We start from the raw sequence: 17,327 nt of genomic DNA on the forward strand, positions 1-17,327 counted from the left end.
TTTTAAGTTCAGGGGTACATATGCACAATGTGCAATTTTGTTACATAGGTAAATATGTGTCGTGGGGTTTGTTGTACACATTATTTCATCAGCCAGGTATTAAGCCTAGTATCCATTAGTTATTTTTCCTGATACTCTTCCTCCTCCCACCTTCCATCCTCCAATAGACCCCAGTGTGTGTAATTCCCCTCTATGTGTCCATGTTGAACCAGATTCACGGTACTTGGAATGCATATGATAAATATTTAGAAGGAAAAACATCAATAGATCTGGATATTCAAACATTAGGGATGTCAAGGAATAAAATAAAACCACCAGAGGTTTAAAAATTACAAAAGTGGGTGCTATGGTTTGAATGTTTCCTCTAAAACTCATGTTGAAATTTAACTGTCATTGCAACAGTATTAAAAGATAGGACCTTTAAGAGGTAAGACCTTTGGCCGGGCGCGGTGGATCACACCTGTAATCCTAGCACTTTGAGAGGCCGAGGCAGGCAGATCACCTGAAGTTGGGAGTTCGGGACCAGCCTGACCAACATGGAGAAACCCCGTCTCTACTAAAAAAGTACAAAATTAGCCAGGCGTAGTGGTGCATGCCTGTAATCCCAGCTACTCAGGAGGCTGAGGCAGGAGAATCCCTTGAACCCGGGAGGCAGAGGTTGCGGTGAGCCAAGATTGCACCATTGCACTCCAGCCCGGGCAATAAGAGCGAAACTCCATCTCAAAAAAAAAAAAAAAAAGAGGTAAGACCTTTAAGAGGTGATTAAGCCATGAGGACTTTTTCCTCATGAATAGATTAATGCCATTATCACAGGGGTGGACTAGTTAGCCCAAGAGTTTGGCCCTCTTTTTCTCGCTGTACTTGTGCACTCTCACCTTCTCTCACCATGTGGTGCCTTCCACCATGGGCTAATGCAACAAGAAGGATTTCACCACAGGCAGACCCTGAATCTCGGACTTCCCAGCCTCCAGAACCATGAGCCAAATTTATTTTGTTTATAAATTGTCCAGTCTCAGGTATTCTGTTCTAGTAACACAAAATGGACTAAGACATTTAGTCGATTAACTTCCTAGGCAAAGGAAAGCATGCCTTTGAGGAAATGCACTGATTTCTTCACTGAGAGAGAAAAAAATAGTTTTTAAATACCAGAAAGCAGGTTTCATAGTGGTTATACTAATTGAGGATTAAAAACTAGCTCTCTGGATAACACAGAATGAATCCAGAGGTCTGACAAGGTTGGTTTACTTAATTCCTATTATTCATTGGTGAGGAAAGCATCATCAGTTAGGTCCAGTCAGTGTTTGGCTTACCAGGGGCACTCAAATAGTGTGGTTTTAGTTTTTTGAAAAGAAAAATACTTCAGCTGGTTATAGACAGTTGCAATGACGCACAACATTTAGTTTTGGTATTTCTTAGGCAAGTGCTGCTGCACTTAAAACATCTTCCTTTGGTAATGAGGGCACTGGGGAGGAGGACATGGGGGAAGGGAAGGTGATGAAAGCATTGAAGATCCTCTCAGGTTACTGCCTTACATGATGAGTTGGATAGGAATACCATTGACTGTGGTCCTGAATACCAAAAAAATAGGGGTTATAGGTAGGCAGGTGATGAGAAAGAAAATCAGACATCTTGGCCATAGTGAATTTGAAATACCAGTGGGATAGACAAGTCTGCAATACAGAGGCTCTAAAGAAAGGCTTGAGATACAGCTCTGGCAGCCAGCATTGCTCAAGAAGAGCATGAAGAAAGGCAGTGGGTGAAGAAAGATTGTGATGGTTAATTTTACATGTCAACTTGGCTGGGCAAACAATGCCCGGATATTCAGTCAGACATTATTCTGGATGTTTCTCTGAAGGTGTTTTTAGATGAGATTAACATTTAAATTGGTGGACTTTCCCTCCATAATGCGAGTGTGCCTCATCCAATCAGCTGAAGGACTGAATTGAAGAAAAGACCGACTCCCCCCTAAGCAAAGAGGAATCTGGCCAGCCGACGGTCTTCCGACTTGAACTGCAGCATCAGCTCTTCCCTGGGTTTCCAGTCTGACTTGCCAGCCTCCATAATCACATGAGTCTATTCCTTAAGTGGCTCTATATATACACACATCCTACTGGTTCTGTTTCTCTGAAGAACCCTGACTAACACAGACATCTATCCCTCAGCCTTTTACTATTTACATTAATGTAGGAAAATAACTATTTTCAGGTGGAATGAAAACATCTTTCCTTTCCTGAAAGGAATAGAGATCCTTCACAGCAGGAAATAGATATTGGTCAAGCTCATACCATCCACCCCTAACCCTGCCCCTTGTCCAGGATATGGAAAACCAGTTTTATGTTGCTTATAATTTTAACTCTAGTGATACTGACACTAGATAATGACTCTGGTGATAGGACTATTAAGGCTCCTCCTGACTGGCCATCAGACTTCTTCTGAGGGAAAAAAAAGAGACCCTATCTCTAAAGGGATTGATGAAAGAAAATAGGGCCAGCTTCTCCATATCTTGTTCCTGCAAAGGTAAAGCATAGTTTTGGGCACTGTCCTCTTGAGGAGAAGTTTTAGCATCTCCAGACTCACTCTGTTTCATAAGGCTAACAAGAAACCCTGAGTGGGTGTCTGCTTGAGAACCACTGACCTAGGGTACTTCTTTTCAAACTCTAACATGCATATGAATCTCTTGGGGACCCTGTTACAAAGCAGATTCTGATTCAGCAAGTCCTGAGTAGGGCCTGAGCATCTACATCTCTAGGAACCTCCTGAGTTATGCCTATCCTGTCAGTTCATGGTCCCCAGTTCAGTATCGAAGTCAGAAAGAGCAGGAGGTTACAAATGCCCAATTGACTTCTTTACAAAAATCAGGATAGCTTTTTGAAGAATTAGGCAACAGGCTTCATGTGGCCCAGTGGAAAGCTCTGAGTAATAACTGTTCTCTTGATAGTTGTCTTCTGTGCACACATTTATTTTGGGGGACCTTACAGGTAAGAGTAGTTTGTTAAGGACTAGTCTCTTGTCCATCAGGAGTGAGAAGGGGAGATAAGGTATGTCAGCAATTCCTCATGTGTCTTGTCTTCGTGAAGTTTTTTCTCTTTTTTATTTTTCCAAGACCATGTCTTGCTCTGTCACCCAGGCTGGAGTGCAGTGGCGCGATCTCGACTCACTGCAACCTTTGCCTCCCGGGTTCAAGCAATTCTCCCACCTCAGCCTCCTGAGTAGCTGGGATTACAGGCACCCACCACCATGCCTGGCTAATTTTTGTATTTTTAGTAGAGACGGGATTTCACCACGTTGGCCAGGCTGGTCTCGAACACCTGACCTCGTGATCCGCCCGCCTCAGCCTCCCAAAGTGCTGGGATTACAGGCGTGAGCTGCCGTGCCAAGCCCTGAAGTAATTTTTATAGGTTTAAAACTATGTACACAGAAGCCTGGCTATTATGTGCTTGGCCTCACCCTCTTTGACCAGCACTAGATATTGCTCTCAATCAGGGTTTCTACCAGTTTAAACAAACTGATTGTGAAAAGTTACAGTTAGCAAGTAGCATTTGTGACGAATTCCCCTCCTCCTGGTTCAACATCTAAATGTAAACATACCTCTATTATTTTCCATCAATACTGTCACTGACAGGAATAGAACCCCACAACCATTATCCCATTACATTTATTTTTCTTGCTAATGAGTTTGCACTAGCAGCAACAGTCTACCCAGGATCCAACTTATATCCCTGGTTCCACTAATACCAGATCCAACTTCCATTATGTGTGAAGTCACCTTTCCAAGCTGCAGGCTTGCTTACTGCCTGTGGGATGTTGGGAACTTAGGAGACTGGATGTTTTGAACCTACCTCCAGTGAAATGTTCTATTGGGATGGATATGATTTGACGCACTGTGGAACGTGCTCCAGGAGAGGGATCCACTCACCTGAAACTCCACAATTTTATGAAGAAGTAGAGAGGAGAGAGGGAATATCCAACCAGTCTTGTAAACATCAATTAAACGTCCTTGAGCTCACAGAGTCAGAAAAATATCTTTCTGATAGGAGGAAAATGCCATTCTCAAACATCAGGCAGGCAGGGAAGTTTGCACACCCATGCCAGAACCAGCTAGGGAAACAGCATTTCCTAAGCTACCTATGGTAGAGGGAAGGGGAGCTACTTACAGTGGGTGAGTGGGTGGGTGTGCAAAGGGAACTACCTATAGGGGTGGGGCAACCTGGGCTGTCTAATAGACAAATGGGCTTATGACTGTCTCCTCTAAAAACTATTTTAAGAGGTCCACAATGTATACGCAACCTCTGTGGGATGGTATAATTAATCCATAAGTAATTAAAGAACATGAGCCTAGGGAAGGTATCTTCTTAAACCAAAACATAGTGGGGCAGGGTGGAAACCAATGAAAAAAGAATTGAAAGAAAATAAAAGACTAAGAAAAACCAACACCTGTCATGTCTTGACTTTAGGAATCAGACATAAGTGAGCGGAGAATCTTAGTTCTGTCCATTCAAAACCAATTCAGCAGACAATTAAAGCTTTAGAGACAGCATAGACACATCCAGAAAGAGTTGGAATCTAACAGAACATGAACCAACTCAAGAAAACACAGGAACTATTAGAGTCCAGGCTGATACCGTAAGAAAAGAGACGAGGTGGCTCTAAACTGGAGAGAATGCTGTACCCAGCCCTGCCCCAACTTGGGAGAAGGTTGACTAACTGATCTTGTTTTAAAATATAGGAGTAAATATTTGATAGACTTGGAAAACACACAAAAAGTAAGCACTAGAGGTAAGGTAAAATTATCCCAAATCCCTAAACTCAAAGAGAATTTGTTAGATTTCTTCTGCTCTTTTCCTTAGGCACATTATTTTCTCTTTGTAAGGATTGGGATTATGATATATAACAGTATCATGCAGTACTATTTGAATTCTAAAACTTTTGTGAATTACTAAATAATTAAAATTGAACATAGCTGCAAGACTTATAGTGAAAATAAACAGGTTTTTCTTCCATGCTCCACCTTAACATTTCATAAGTTTACTTATTATAGAAGATGAATATTAGCACTCTTATATAATACCAGTTTCTCTCTCTTTTAATGTTATATAAGTTTCTGGTTAAACCAGTATTTAATATTTACCTTTATGATTACTATGAGTCACTGCTAAGCCAAGTGGTACATATGATTATGAGTCCTTGTTGATATTCTTCTACCTCATTCCTGGAATTTGCCTGGCTTTTCTTCTTTTTTATCATCAGTTATATATTTGTATAGGTTCAAAGGAAATAATTTGGAAATTCAACATGTCTTCCAAGACTTACAATTTAGTTATCAGTCATTAGTGGAGAAAAACCTCTTTGAACTAAAAAACACTACTATTATATTGCTTCAGCTTTGTGTAATGAAACAGATGCCTATACGTTCTCAATTCTTTCCAGAATTGCCAAGTCCCCAAAAATATTATTTGATGATGTATTATACACACTTCAAAGCCCCATTTCTCTTATACTAAATGTCCAGAAGTAGATATGTTTTCAGGAAATATTGATGATGTACTCTTTGTCAACAGGAAAAAGGAAGAGAAGGAAGGAATGAAAGGCAGGTCTTTTTCTTGCTTGACATTCATTTTCAACATTTCTTCTTTCTGAGAAATTTCTTATGTTCACCTTTCCATCAAGATTTACGTACATGTTCTGAGCAACAGTCCTAAGTGCTCAAGTGGAGATGTCTGCTCATTACTGAGTATTGGGTCAATAGCACGTCCTAGAGTATATCAGTATTTTCTGGATTTTTCCTTAACAGCTTCAGAATCCAAGTTCCAAAACACTAAGAAAATCTGAAGCCTTTTTGTGCATTTTTGTGCATCTACCTCAATGAATCTTCAATTTTTGAATCACACTAGCAATTGCCTGATTCACTTTTTGCTTTACTTCCAGCAAAATCATTTTTAATTTGTAATCTTGTTTCCAAACTCTTCATCTCTGCCATTTGCAAACGTCTGGACATTCCCTTTTATCCCATACTGTGGCATCAATACTGTTCCCTTTTTCCCCTTTCACTTTCTTTCAAGATTGGCTGGAGTTGCACGGTTTTCTCTTCCTTCTTCCCTTCATTTTGCAGTCTTCTAATTTGATCTTCAAGCAGAAGCTGCATAATTTCCTATGGAACAGGACAATATTTTCAGGTACACTAAAAGGACAGTAAACCTCAGGATATTTTGCATGTTTGGATATGTATCTGTCATACTTGAGTACTAAAGCCATGGTCACATGTATTGCAAGGGAGTAGAATACTCTTTTTTTCCTATTTTCTACTGGAGATATTAAAATCATTGCAATCTATGTCTTGTTTTCCACAAAAAATAAGAGTTTTCAATATCATAGTACTGGGGATAGTGTCTTGAAATTTCCCTTTTCTCAACAGAAGTATTACAAGCCTCTGGATGAAAATTGGGAATCCAGGAAGGCTGTAAAATAAGGAGGGCACTAGGTGCAGAAGGGGCAGTGCCCAGGGGAAAGGCTGGGCATCAAGAAGGTGCTACACCTCTGAGAAAAGTGGTAGAGGTGGTAAGGATAGAAGCTGCCGCAGCATTGCTCAGAGCATCCAGTTGCCCAACACGGGGACAGTGCTGTCCAGAGGCCCCAACATGGTTGTCAACCGTGGGGTTGGGTGCAGCCACCATATCATAGAAGGGATGAAAAACTAGCTGCCTCAGCTATAGGACTTGCCAGCTTGGGAAACTCACCCACAAATGCCTTTTTTGTCTTATTTTTCATTACCTCACTTTCCTATCTATTATTAATTCTTTAGGTTCTATAATAGAACTCTAAAACTCTGAAGAATGCTACTTTCTACATAATCAAAATCTAATATTTTATCATAGGGAAAAAAATCCATGACTGGGCAATTATTTTGATTTTTTTATTTTGATTTATTTGATATGACCCCAGAAGCACAGGCAACAAAAGCAAAAATAGACAAATGAGACTGTATCAAACTTAAAAAGCTTCTGCACAGCAAAGGAAACTGAGTGAAGAGATAATCTATGGATTGGGAGAAAATATTTGCAAACCACACCTCTTATAAGGAGTTAATATCCAAAATATATAAAGAAACAGATTCAATAGCAAGAAAATAAATAACCCAATTTTAAAAATGGGCAAAGGACTTGAATAGACATTTCTCCAAAGAAGATATACTAATGGACAACAAGTATGTGAAAAAGTGTTCAACCCCACTAGGAAAATGCAAATTACCAATACTTAGGAAAATGCCAATTAAAACCATGATGAGCTATCATCTCATATCTGTTAGGATGGTTATTGCCAAAAAGACAAAAGAGCAAGCATTAGTGAGGATGTGGAGAAAAGGGAACCCTTGTACACTAAGAATGTAAGTTAGTACCGCTATTATGAAAAATAGTATAGGGTTTTCTCTAAAAAAACTAAGACTAGAATTACTATATGATCCAACAATCCGACTTCTGAGTCCATATCCAAAAACAGAAGTCACTATGTTGAAGAGATATCTTCACTCCCATGTTCAATGCAGCATTATTCAGAATAGTCAAGATATGGAATCAATCTAAGTGTCTATCAACAGATGAATGGATTTTTAAAATGTGGTACATACACACAATGGAATACTATTCGGCCCTTACAAGGAAGGAAATTCTGTCATTTATGACAACATGGATGAATCTGGAGAACGTTATGCTAAGTGAAACAAGCCAGGCAAAGAAAGAAAAATACTACATGATCTCACTTCCACGTGTAGCCTAAGGAAGTTGATCTCCTGGAAGTATAGAGTACAATGGTGGTTACCAGAGGCTGGGAGAAGTGAAAGAGAGATGGGAAGATGTTGGTTAAAGGGTACAAAAATTCCAGTTAGGCAAGAAGAATCAGGTTGAGATCTATTACGTAAAAGTGATAGATGTGAGGTGATGGACATGTTAGCTTGATTTAAGTATATCAAACTGATATCTATACTTCCATGTCTACTGTAGCACTATTCACAATACCCAAGGTATGTAATCAACGAAATATTCATCAACAGATGACTGGATAAAGAATGTGGTATATATACACAATGGAATATTATTTAGTCATAAAAGAGAATGAACTAGATGGAACTGGAGGTCATTATGTTAAGTGAAATAAGCCAGACACTGAAAGACAAATACTGCATGTTCTCATATTTTGAAGCTAAAATAGGAGATCTCATGGAGGTGGAAAGTAGAATGGTGATTACCAGAAGCTGGGAAGGGAAGAAGGATGGTAGTGGATGAAGAGAAATTGGTTAAAGGGTTTAAAAATACAGTTATATAGAAGATATAAGTTCTAGTATTTGATGATACAGTAGGAAAATTATAGTTAATGATAATGTACTGTATATTACAAAATAGCTAGAAGAGAAGAATTATAATGGTCCCAACACAAAGAAAAGATAAATATTTGAGGTGATGGATATCCCAATTACCCTGATGGATCATTATACATTGCAGACAGGTATCAAAATATCACATGTACCCCCCAAAATATATGCCAATTAAAAATGATGTTTAAATGTAATTTATGTATATCTTGTTAAGATTTTAAAGACCAAAAACACCCTTCATTGTTAAACTCAAGAGACTTTTCATTATTTTAATGCAATTCAATTGTATTAAAAGGAAAGCCATTAAGTATCCACTATGTGTAAAGAATTATGCTCCCAGGGCAGGAGATACAGAGATGAATAAGGCATAGTCCTGGCCCAAGAAGGGTCTTTCATGTTACTGTCAACAAGCAAATGAGTAACCTATCAAACGAAAGATCTATAATAATCATAATGTTGTATTCCAGCAAATGATTACCAAAAATATTTTTCATGATTTATAGTGAAAAAGCTATGTTTTTTAAAAAGCTGGCAGAAAATACTTAACAATTTAGAAGTATGCTGCAATAAGTACACCTTCAACTTATTACAGATCTCCACAGAGTAACAGAGGTTCTGGGGGTAAAGATAGGCATAACGCTCCAACAAACAATAAATTTCAGAGTTAAAGTTATCTTTTTTAGAAAGCAATGTATGGCCTAATGCAGTTTACTTTACATCCAAAAATTAGTTTGATTTAATCATTCCATGATGTATACATATATCAAAACACCATGCTGTGCCCTGTAAACATATATAATTATCAATTAAATAAAATTTTTAAAAAATGATTTCAAAAAAATCTAGTGTTTTGTTTTCTTGGAACCACCTCTCCTACAGCCCTCAGTTTTTCTTCCACAGCTCACTGGATGTTGATCTGGTAAGGTAATGCAAGCTTGTTAGAGTCCCACCAACTGTCATACCAATAGGTTTTCTCTAGGAATTTTGCTTTTGGAGATGTTGAGCAAGCCTTATCTCCAGTGTGGGATGGAAGGGAAGAGAAAAAAGCCCAATGGCCAGCATTATTAGGGTGAGCTTGAGAAAGGATTATGAATCTCCCCACTCAATTAGGAATATCTTCATTTCATCATTCCTCTCAATGTGGCAGCTGAGGGATCAACTCCTATTGTGTTTAATGCCCTGAAATTTAGAGCTTCTCTGGTATAAATGTTTCCTCAGAACAAGCCTCCAGATTCCAGTGCCATTCTGGGATAAGTGGTCTCCAGGATTCATAGGAGAGGGAAAGGGGGCTGGGAGATTAATGAGTTCATTATACACACTTTTTAAACAACTCCTTTATTTTCACCACTACGACGCATCTTCTGAGGTACAGTATCTTGTCTGAAGCATTTTCTTGTCAGCAGACCAAATCAGAATACTTTTCATGGCATCCCCTCTGCCAACACTTGCTATTAGAAAGGAGACAGAGGAGCTGATAACATTTCTTTCTTAGCTTTGAAAGATGTGTTGATATTTTTCCACTGTTGTCTCCTCTCCCATCTTCTTTCTGCCTGTTTCTTTACAGAACCAAATTAAAATGAGAAGCAGGAATTCCTTAAAAGTATTAACCCCCAAAGACAAACAGTTCCAATCCAATATGTATAAGCAAAAATCTACCCTTTTCCTTGAGTTCTGTGAGCTTTAACCTAGCAAAATTGTTTTAACTTAAGTTTGTATTTTGGAATACAAACAGCTTGACATTTTACTTTGCAAATTAGTATATTTACTGTTCCTCCCTCTTCCCCTCACTTTTCTCCAACAACCCGATTGTTATTGATTACCTTGTCCTTCTTAGCTTTAACTGTATAAAATTAAATATAAATGCTATCGTAGCAAACAATGTGACCTCTCAGCTATAAAAGATAAGGAAATCGGCATATGTATAAACTCTGATAATGTAGAAATGACCATTACTTCCCAGCATCCCTCTCCTTTTCATTCTGTTTATTGGTTACAAAACAGAATGTGAATGTCCAAATTTATTTGGAACAATCCTTCAAGCATATTTGATTTCATAAGTTCTTTTACCATAGTTTTTTCAGTAATTTTATCTGATTGAATTTAATGTTTAATATTTCTAAGGAAAGGGTTCATTCCCTGAGATCTAGAATGCTCATTAAAATATATTTATAGGTATTTCTTTTGTTCAAATAAGGGCAAGCAAAGTACTCAAGAAAATAAAGCATGACCCAAGAATTTTGTATGCAGCAACTACTCTTCAAGAAGTAGTGAATATTGAGGAATGAAGGCAATCTTTTTATCCAGAAAGCTTTTAAACTAGAAGGCCATACCATGACCTAGGAAGATTAGGTCATTATGTTTTAATGATGAACATCTTATGTCCAAAACAAAAATGAATCTTTGGGCAGCCAGGCAAAAGACTGTCATTCACAAGAGAAAGAGAAAAAACTTGAAGCTATAAATTAAAGCTTAATTTGAAACCATTAAAAGTACTGAATGGTGGCCCAGAAGTAAAGGGATAAAAAGAATTTAAAAGGATGAGTGAGAAAAGAAATAGGGGAGCTCCAAAACATGCACAATTTCATTTCTTTCTTATTTTTCTTTCCTATTCCTTGCTATAATTTCAGCAATGCCTACCTTCTTCTACATTTCCTCTTAATTTGTGTTTTTTTCTTCCATTTAAAGTGTGAGCTGGTAGAGCTCAGAAAATATTGGCTGGGCACAGTGGCTCATGCTTGTAACCTCAGCACTTTGGGAGGCCGAGGCAGGTGGATCACTTGAGGTCAGGAGTTTGAGACCAGCCTTTGCAACACGGTGAAACACCGTCTCTACTAAAAATACCAAAAATTAGCCAGGCGTGGTGGTGGGCGCCTGTAGTCCCAGCTACTGGGGAGGCTGAGGCAGGAGAATGGCGTGAACCTGGGAGGCGGAGCTTGCAGTGAGCCGAGATCGTGCCACTGCACTCCAGCCTGGGTGACAGAGCAAGACTCCATCTCAAAAAAAAAAAAAAAAAAAGAATACAAAAAAATTAGCCAGGTGTGGTGGTGTGAGCCTGTAATCCCAGCTACTCAGGAGGCTGAGGCAGGAGAATCGCTTGAACCCAGGAGGCAGAGGTTGCAGTGAGCTGAGATCATGCCACTGCACTCCATCCTGGGTGAGAGAGTGAGACTCCATCTCAAAAAAATAAGAAAAGAAAATATAGGTTTTCCTGGGTCGGTATATTTTCCGTGAGCTCTTATACATCTACTTTTGCTATTGTTTTAGAGAGATAATTGCTTTAAATTTTCTTTTTTAGGATAACATATTTTAGTTTTTATTTTCTCCATGACAATATTTTTCTTGTATTAGTCTGCCACAAGGTATTTCTGTGAATTTCCTCTGTTTTTTTTTTTTTTTTTCATCTCTAAACAGGTCATGTGCTGTTTCCTTTTTTTTTTTTTTTTTTTTTTTTTTTTTGAGAGGGAGTTTCACTCTGTCACCCAGGCTGGAGTGCAGCGGCCCGGTCTCAGCTCACTGCAACCTCTGCCTCCCAGGTTCAAGCAATTCTCCTGCCTCAGCCTCCCTAGTAGCTGAGATTACAGGCGCATGCCACCACGCCCAGCTAATTTTTATGTTTTTAGTAGAGATAGGATTTTGCTTTGTTGGCCAGGCTGGTCTTAAACTCCTGACCTCAAGTGATCTGCCCACCTCGGCCTCCCAAAGTGCTGGGATTACAGGCGTCAGCCACCACGCCTGGCCGCTGTTTCCTTTTTAATTACTCATCTTTAGTTCAGAAAAGCTTTTTTCTGCCAGTCAAAGTCATTTGCAGATTTACGGTGGATGGGTTAGGCCCTGTTCCAAACAAGGAAAATTTTATCCAATGATATAGACTTAGCATAAGGAACACCTCTATAACTACCTCTTCTCCCAACAGCCACATGGACAAAATGTGGCTTGTCTGTGTGCATTTCTGTTCAGCTTCACCAACGTTTCCCTCTAAGAACCAGGAAACCTTTGGCAGCCAGGCTGTGTTTCCCATTTCTACTGCTGCCATCAAGGAATTTATGTTTAGGGTGTGTTTATCACCTTAAAGAAATGAGTTTTGTCAGTCCTTACTGAAATCTACAGCCACACAAATTCTTTTTCCATATCCTCCCATATGTATTCCAGTTTGATTATCACTTTGGGCACTCATTCCACTCATTTTGTGGTTTGGGTTTGTAGTGAAAGCAGAAGTCCACTAAGATGGAACACATTTCTTTTTCTGCCTCCTGGGGTATGTCTGGATGATTTCCAAGAGGACAGGGAAATGCTAACTTTACACCTACATCTTCAGACCAAAATATCTCCAGAACAGGAATTCTTGATGATCTTTTGGGAAGCTAAAATAATACAGGGTTCACAGGTCTGTTCCCCTCATATTATATCCTCACATTTTACCCAGCTTCTACAGCAAAGCAAGGTACCAGAGAAAACGAATGTCTATATAATCCAGCCAAGCTTTTGAATTAAGAATTTTTCTTTGGTTTATATACGTATTTTTTAGAGACCTTGAGGAAGCAAGTTGTTCAGGCAAGGGTCACTTTGGGGCAGGGAACCCATATACACTTCTCTCCACTTAGCACACTTAACCGCCATCAAAATTCTGTATGTCTTTACAACTCTGAATTATATAACAGCTGATGGGATTGTGTTCTCACAAAATTTTTCCTATCCAAAGAAGGGCCAGGAAGCAAAAAGATTACTGTACTCCTGGTTGCCAGGTCTTCAGCATTCAGTGACATTACAGGATGTTGCAGGAACTGTACCCTATTATAATGGGGGCAATTAGTCCCTAAGGGGATATCATGTTGGGGATGCCTAAGGATCTGGGTTCATCAGGGTTTCTGGTTTCCAAACAAAATTCAGTCACTATTTGAACTTCTACATGTCACACTAGATTTGGAGAAGAGGAAAGTACCTTGTCTATTTAAGCTAAACAGGCCTGATAAGAGGTCACTTCCAAAACAGAATGTTTCTGAAGAAAAGTCTTTAAGAGTTGGGAGGACGTGGGTGGGAAAGAAAAAAATGAAAGATGATTTCCTAAAGTTAATTTCTCTTCTTTCTGGGAAACTCAGGTTAATAGAGACCCATTAAAAACAAACAAAAAACTTAAAGGCAAAGGCTTATGTGCCACTAATTTTTTTTTTTTTTTTTTTTTGAGACAGAGTCTCGCTCTGTCGCCCAGGCTGGAGTGCAGTGGCGCGATCTCGGCTCACTGCAAGCTCCGCCTCCCGGGTTCACGCCATTCTCCTGCCTCAGCCTCTCCGAGTAGCTGGGACTACAGGCGCCCGCCACCGCGCCTGGCTAATTTTTTTTATATTTTTAGTAGAGACGGGGTTTCACTGTGGTCTCGATCTCCTGACCTCATGATCCGCCCGCCTCGGCCTCCCAAAGTGCTGGGATTACAAGCGTGAGCCACCGCGCCCGGCCATGTGCCACTAATTTTTAAGGAAAGTATCATCCCACAGAAAGAAAGGTAAGGAGGGAAAGATGAGGAAGGTATATTACTAAATTTGAGCAATTGGTTCTATGAGATTGCCCTGTTTGGTATCAAGAGCAACTGTCTTCCCTGAGGCTGTATAAAGAGCGCTACTTCTCAGAGCAGTGTGCTTGCGGAAGAAAGAGGAAGAATTTGTCTGCCAGCTGCCTTTCATTGTTTAAAATTTCGGCCCATACCATCTCTCCTGTGCTATTCTGATCCTTCTAGGCCTCAGCATCAAGCATGCCCCAGGAGCAAGAGATAAGCACTCTGTGGCTTAGGTATAGAGCTGCTGTCAGGTTGCACCTGCATGAAGTTGGAATCCATGTAGATTTCATGACTGGCCGTTTGTTCCAGCAACATCTGCTGCTGCAAAGGCAACATAATGATAAAAGGATCAGTCCATCCAGAAGCCATAACAATTTTAAATTGTATGTACCAAACAGAACCTAAAAATACATAAAACAATAACTGATAGAGATGAAGTGAAAAATAGACAAACTCCCAACTATAGCTAGGGACTATAACACTCCCCTCTCAGTGACTGATAAAACTACTAGACAGAAATTGGCAAAGATATAGAAGAGGCGAGCAATTCAACCAATAGGGTCTGACTGACGTATATAAAACACACCACTGCACCACCTACTAGTAGAATATTTTTCCCCCAAATGCTCAAGGCACATTCACCAAGATAGGCCATATGTTTGGCCATAAAACAAATTTAAAAGAATGAAAGTCATACAGAGTGTTGCTCTCCAACCATAATGGAATGAAACTTAAAGAAAACATGGAGGTCTCTAAATATGTAGAAAATAAACATACTTCTAAATAAACCATGGATAAAATATGAAGTTAAGGCAAATAAAAATATACAGAAGTTAATGAAAATGAAAATGCAATATATTAAATTGTAGGTGATGCAGCTCAAGCAATGCTAAGAGAGATTTATAGCATTATAGGTTTATATTAGACATGAGAAAAGGTCTTAAAACAGTCTAACTTGTTACCTCAAGAAACTGGAAAAAGATAAGGTAAACCCAAAGCAAGCAGAAGGAATAAAACATCAGCAGAAATCAATGAAATTAAAAACTAGAAAACAGTAGAGAAAAAAACAAGTGAAACAAAAATCTGGCTCTTCGAAAAAAAGTCAATAGAATTGATAAACTTCTAACAAGACTAATACATAGAGAAAAGATACAATCACCAATATCAGGAATAAAATAAGAGACATCAAGATTAATCTTGCAGCCATCAAAAAGATAACAAGCAAATACTACAAATAACTTTTTGTTCATGAATTTGTCAACTTAGAAGAAACAGATCAATTTCTCAAAAGCTACTAAAACTCCATCAAGATGAAATAGATAATATGAGTAGCTGTGTGATGATTAAAGAAATCGAATTTATAATTTAAGAGCTTATAAAGAAGAAATCTCCAGGACCAAATGGTTTGCTGGGGAATTCAACAAATAATTTAAAGAAGAATTAACACCAGTATTTCACAATCTCCTCCATTTTATGAGGCCAGTTATTACCTGATACCAAACCAGAAAAATGCATGTTCTGCATTTACGGTCATTATGCTTCCCATATTAAGTGAAACCATTAGTTTCCTAAGGCTGCCGAAAAAAAAACAAAGCACCACAAACTGGGTGGCTTTCAACAGAAATTTATTCTTTCACAGCTCTGGAGGCTAGAAGTCTGAAATAAAGACGTCAGCAGGATCATGCTCTCTCTGAAGGTTCTAGGGGAGAATCTGTTCCATGTGTTTTGTTGTCTTCTGATGTTAGCTGCAATCCTTGCTGATACTTGGTTTGTAGACCCATCACTCTAATCTCTCTCTGTTATCCTTGGCATTCTGCTTTGTGTGTGTGTTTTCCTTCTCTCATAAGACCAGTCATTGGATTAGGACTCATCCTAATCCAGTGAGGTGTCATTTTAACTTGATTACATTTTCAAAGACCCTATTTCCAAATATATTCAATTCATGGGTGCCAGGAGTTAGGATTTCAACATACTTTTCTGGGGAACATAATTCAACCCACAGCACCATTGAATAAGTAGAACAGCATTTGAAGAAAAGCTTTGTTTAATGTGATTTCATTAATTAAAAAAAGAAGAGGCACAGATAGCTGATGCCAAATTTAAAGATTTACTTTTAACAGAAATCACATCTATGTAACCATGATAAACAATCAACATCCTCCAAAATGCAATTACAAATGCAATCCTGTTATCAGGAGCAATGTTACCGCAAGCAAAGGAAATACAAACACTTGTCCAATTTCAGTTGCTTTATCTATGGTTTCAATGATTGTTTACAACCATTTACTTGCTGCAGTGCCTGAATGTCATCAAAACAAGAGACCGTTCATGAATTCCTTTCATTCTGAGGTGGTTGAACTGCAGGCATTTACTATCTCACGCCCTCCTTCATAGACTCACACTTTCTCATCTTCACCCACCAAGCAGCATGTGTATCTATCAGTCAAACAGGAAAACAGAAGCCACTTCAAGGATTTGCAACAGGTGAGATTTAACACAATAAACTGTTCACAAATAATAGAGTAAATGAGAAGCAAATATAGTGGTGAGGCAACGTAGAAATGAAGAAAAATAGGAACTGACTACAATTCTTAACCTAGAAGGTCAAAGGAAAGAAGCAATTCTCAGAGCCTAGGAGGAGTTGAAAGAGGCTGGAAACATAGCAGAAGTTGGGTTTCAGGAAGGAATGGAACCATTGCCAAAGCTGTACCTAAGGCTAAGAAGGCGATGGAGAGAGATCCTAACTTCTCCCCACCCTCCAATCTGATCTCTGACCCTTGTCTCCTATTGGTCAAATCCAGCCAGAAATCACCTTTGTAGAGGCCAAGGGAATGCAGCTTCATGAGGAAGGGCAGAGCAAGAAAAGGGCAAGAAGTCTGTCAGGAAATAATGCCCAGGTCCTGCACATCTTACTCCTCTCACGAAACTTTATTCAGGCAACTCTTCTACCAGTGACACTTTTTGTATTGCCTTTTTATTGGCATGTATGATGTCTAATATTCTACTGCTTATGTGTTTGCTGCTATGTAGAAGGAAGATAGCTCATATTTGTTGAACCCTGAAAACAAACATACCCAGCTAATGAATTCATTGTTAAGTAACTAGGAATCACAGTTTAATATGCTATTATACGAAAACCTCTTGTGAATTGCTATAGGTGTTTAAGAGTTTGTTTTTGTTGTTTTTTAGTAGAATTTAGAGGAATGGATTAGGACTTGGAAATGGAATGGGAACACATTTTTCTTACTTAAAGTAATAGCTCCTGCATTTCCAAAATTCTCTGCCACCAAGTTTTGGGAAACAAATTAAGAGTCAGAAAATAAGAGATGCCTGGACTTGCCTAAATCTGCTAACAAGTTTTTCAAATTGCGTCTGTAGAGTCCTCTTTCCAACTCTTGATTTATATTTTATTTC

This window comes from Symphalangus syndactylus, chromosome X (genome assembly GCF_028878055.3).
Source record: "Symphalangus syndactylus isolate Jambi chromosome X, NHGRI_mSymSyn1-v2.1_pri, whole genome shotgun sequence".
NCBI lineage: Eukaryota > Metazoa > Chordata > Mammalia > Primates > Hylobatidae > Symphalangus > Symphalangus syndactylus.